At 35.2% G+C, this 5,000-nt stretch overlaps 1 protein-coding gene across 1 annotated transcript in view; it reads left to right on the top strand.

The window, feature by feature from the left end:
- The window catches only part of LOC119568351, a 36,730-nt gene extending 34,294 nt beyond the window's left edge, over positions 1-2,436 (top strand). The window contains exon 4 of the mRNA XM_037916807.1: positions 1-2,436. This exon is cut by the window's left edge and continues 894 nt beyond it. The gene's annotated coding sequence lies outside the window, so the exon portion shown is untranslated.
- The last annotated feature ends 2,564 nt before the right edge of the window (positions 2,437-5,000 follow it).

Raw genomic sequence — 5,000 nt, 5'->3', positions numbered from 1 at the left:
GGTAGGTGTGTTGGCTATTATCTAGATTATATTTTCTTGTGAATACCAAATATGAATAATTATCAATGGTTTTTTTTTATTAATTTAGGAAAAAAATAAATGACTGTAGCGATCTCAAGCATAAGTGATATGATATACACACTTCTACCTTAGTTACATCGTCATAATCATTCTAAAAGAAAGAAAGAAAAAAAGACGGATTACTAAGAAAACTGAGATGGAATTCTCCGAATAATTCTTTCGACTTGCCGTTCTGTAATAACGTCCTGGAATAATTAGGGAAATACACTCCCAAGGGCTTACCTCTGACACATGTCCTCCGTCGTAAATATCGACTGCACCGTAATCACAATGGGCCCAAGGCGGACATTTCCACCTCCGCATCCGGTATTATCTAAGAAATATCTGCTCGAGGACCCACATTACCTTCTTCGGAAGAAAATGAAAGTGTTAGAGAGAGACTTCGTGGGAGGAAAGAGTCACATCGAAGCCATCATGGAGGGCGGGAGATGGAGAGAGGAGGGAAGGAGAGAACCGCGTCGGAAAAAAAATGCGTTGATTTAGTATAGTAGTTCTTTGATCGTCTTCTGTTTCTCCTTTCGTTTCTGTTTGATAGCAGCCCTATTATTGTTATTCGTCTCTTTCTTATGTATATTTACTTGTTATTGTCAGTTCATAATGATCTGTTAATCTAAAGACGTTACTTGGAGAGTGAGCAAAAAGAATCTATCAGTTGTGATATTGATTAGCGCAAAAAACGGGTTATTGCTGTTTAATCACTAGATAATTACGTGTAAATACCATAATCATTTTCAAAACAAGATTTCTAATTTGCTGGAAGCCTTATAATTACTTACCAAAAGCGATTAGATTAATACTAAATAGATATATATTTAAACCCATTTAGATATAAGAGCAATATGTTTATAGTATGTACACTTTACTTTAGAATGGAGTATATATAATTATACTCTACGTGTGATCTACGTAATGGTAAGTAGGAAATGTCCTTTGTTTACTTGTTGATGATGCAAAGACACATTTAAGACACTGACAAACACTTATTTCGAAAATGATATAATTTCTTTATAAACATGACCTGCTTTCATGATGTATATTAATCGTGTGCATCGGATCTGTGTTATGTAATTTGTTCGCACTTTTGGAAGAAGGTGCTACATAAACAAGGCACCATCCAAACGTTCCCAGAAGTGTGATTAAAGAATGTGAAAAAATGGAAAACATTACGTTGAAAAACAAGTGACCGAAGTTGCCTCCTTGAGCGTCTGGTCAGCACCTACAACTAGTCCTCCTGAATACCTCAAATATGTCAGGTTTTTATCGTTACAGCTAGAATGTCACTTTTCGGAAATGAGGAAGAAAAGCACAATGGATTAAATCTAGTAAATGCGCAAGAACGGGAACCTGCATAGTTTCGAGTAACGAGTAACGAGGCTGTGTTCCCGGTCACGGCGTCTAAAAACGTCGCAGGAGAACTTGTCACTGGCCGTCGGTCCCTGAGGAGTTCTTTGCTAAGGAACAATCCTCTCGACGGCGAAGAGAAGAGTTCAAAGAGAGGATCGCTGGACGGCCAAGGAGACGATTTTGGAAGGGAAGGCAGTGATTAGGACTCGATGTGTTTCCTGTTTTTAATTAATTCTCTAATTGTGTTTTTTGTGAATTTTTGGGTTGATCATCATGTATGCAACATAGCCATAACGTAGACAGCGAAACTGCAGTGTTGAAAATGCAACGAAGCAGTTAGTATGGGCCTTTGAAGAAACGCGTAAAATTTGTCATATATACAGGAGATTAAAAGGAATTGACTTATTTAAAAGGTTATACATTATTTAAAGTCATTTTTCGACGAATAGGATTCAAATTCAAAGGCTCCATCACGATACAAAGAGCTTATATTTTCATTTCGATCATCGACTTTGCAACTCTTACATTTCTTGCAGAATTTGCATAAAACCATACTCTCATATATCATCCCTAACTGTAAGCAACTCTTGTAAATAATATACAAATCATCTCTTCAAAACATATTCTTTAAACATTGCCACACTACGTCAAGACACAAGATAGGATGATGTGACATCATTCATTTCGCATATGTATAAGCCTTCTTGTGAAGTAGTGACCGCCTTTTCTCTCTGTATTGTTTGAAAATCGACACTGACATCTCTCTAGAATTCCGTGTCAAGGGAGGATACTCTACGTGATACTGTGATGATGGTGTGTGTTGTAGCATATCGTGGACGGGTGGAATATCTCGTATATTTTGATGTGACTAGTTTCAGCTATATCTTTAGGTTTGTAAATAGTAAATATTGTGTACACACGCACACACACACACACACACACACACACACACACACACACACACACACACACACACACACACACACACACACACACACACACACACACACACACACACACACACACACACACACACACACACACACACACACACACACACTTTCACGCTCATGCTCACACACTTACACTGACACTTACACTTACACAGACACACTCACACTCACACATACGATATATATACACATATTTATATATACATATACGCACATATATATAGTGTGTGTGTCATGGCGCTGTAAGCTTTACTTTTTATTTATATGGTATACTGTAACTAATGCATACAGTCTTGCTATGTCATGAATCACGGATATTTTCCAATTTCTGTTATTGCTGCAATGAATAATAAAACATATCAGACACTAATAAGGCGTCATTATCCTTAAAAATAAGATATCTAATGAACTTATTGCTATATGGTTGGAAGACTATTCATTAAACCCAGAGATACAGGGAACATGTACGTATATATTTTATAATTTTCACTTAGTCTCTCCTGCATATTTTATTTTATCTGTCAGTCAGTACATCCTTTAGCCAAGCCTGATTATTATGAGCATACTATCTTGTTTTTATCCTTTGTCTACAAGTCTATCTTTTGATTTAGTTTCAACCTTTATTTACTACCTTGGCTAACTGCACAGGCGTGGGTAATGAAACATGAATATAGAATACCGTAGACTTTCACAACACTTGGCCCCACACCCATCTAAAAATACGCAATTATTTGACATTACCAGTATGAAAGTATATTTAGTTTGTGGAAATAGTAGTATGGCATATTAAAAGCAGTATATTTCATATATACATGGTGACGTTAACAATCCAAAGAATACTAACTGAAAAAGGCAGTCTGTCGAAGTTTACTTAATATACACATACATACTCTGAAATACACGGAAAAAGTATAGACAGCTCCTTACCATAATAGATTGTTTAATACCCTAATATCACTACTTTTTTATGAGAAGTGCAAAAAAGTTTACATTCATTACATTCCCGAGATAAAGAGAGTTAGTGAATATTGAAACATGAATAGGAAAGGACAAATAGTGATCTCGGAACAGACCTTCGAATGAATGCATTCCACGTCGCCTGCTGTAACATATTTCAGTGGCATTTCCAACGCACTCACACTATACGTACCATTGATCTATGTCAGCGGTACACGAATTTTATTAGTATTGGATTATCATCTGTCATAATCCGATATCACACCAATACTACGTTTATTTACCATTGTGTAGCGTGAAGGACACTAAAGAGCATAAAAAGAGCCATTGTGGGGAAAAAAGTGCAGTCAAGCGAGGTACGTTTTGAAAGTATTTGGTAAAAATAATAAAAATGTGAAAACCAAATATGAAAAAAATATGACAATTGTGACTAAACTGGTTATTATATGGACGCCCTTAAAAAAATGTCTAAATCCTCTTGGTATTTTCCTTACACCAATGTCTCCCCACACGAAATTTCCTTTACCCAAGCCCTTCGTGAAAAAAAAAATATAATCAAATACTTAAGAAAAGAATATGAAACACAACGAAGAAACAAGACACTAAAAATAGATACGAGACGCTAAGTAAGATTTTGTGCGAAGTTCCAAGGATACGTAGGAGCTGGCGTGCGCTTGAGCAAAGAGTTAAAGAGTGCTAGGAAAGACTAACCCAAGAGTGAGGGAAAGACACAAATTCCTTCACCGTCAAGCACTAACACCATCGATCTACGAAACATAATTACTCTGTCATTAAAATACTTTCTGCCTTACGTATGCAACAAAGCTCTCTTGAAGTTATTCCTTCTTTTATTTCTGTTTTGCCTCTACCTTTCCTTTGATCTTCAGTGTGATGCCTGTGGTACGGAAGTAAAGTCACGGGTTTGTGCTTACTGTTAATGGGGGGTGACGCTGATAGGATAATGTAGGGTTGTCACCTTGGAGTAACTACAGAAGCAAACACTTACAGACATATATATATATATATATATATATTATATATATATATATATATATATATATATATATATATATATATATATATATATATATATATATATATTTTTTTTTTTTTTTTTTTTTTTTTTTTTTTTTTTTTTTTTTTGGTGGGGGGGGGGTGAGAGATTTTCTTGCTATAGTTTTTCCTAATCAAATTTATGCTCTCTCACTTAAAGCCTTATTCTGAAAGGAGAAACAAAGAACGAGAAATATCATTGTATTGTTATTTATATAAACGCAAGGACATAAGGAGAAACGTATATTAGGCAAACAGTGGTAGCAGACTTTGATACTGAATAATTGAACATCTAATTCCATTACCATTTGTAGAATGTCTTTTTCATCACGCACGTTAGATATTCACAAATTGTCGTTATAATGATTAAAATGACAGTCATAGGTAGACAGACTATCACAAATAGCATTTACATTTTTTTTTAAATCTTAATCCTCTTGATATTTTGTGTAAAGAAATAAACCTCACACACGAAACATCATTTTAACTAGGTAATTTTTAAAAAGGAATATTAAATATTTCACAGTAGAACGCGAAAATGCCCACGCAGAACCATAGAGATCGTAGGTTACAGTTAATCCTAAAACCAACAGTGCCTTAACTGTGAAGGTT

This window comes from Penaeus monodon, chromosome 4 (assembly GCF_015228065.2).
Source record: "Penaeus monodon isolate SGIC_2016 chromosome 4, NSTDA_Pmon_1, whole genome shotgun sequence".
In the NCBI taxonomy this organism is placed as follows: domain Eukaryota; kingdom Metazoa; phylum Arthropoda; class Malacostraca; order Decapoda; family Penaeidae; genus Penaeus; species Penaeus monodon.
The sequence above is the reverse complement of the archived record's forward strand: the minus strand, read 5'-3'. Positions and strand labels throughout refer to the sequence as shown.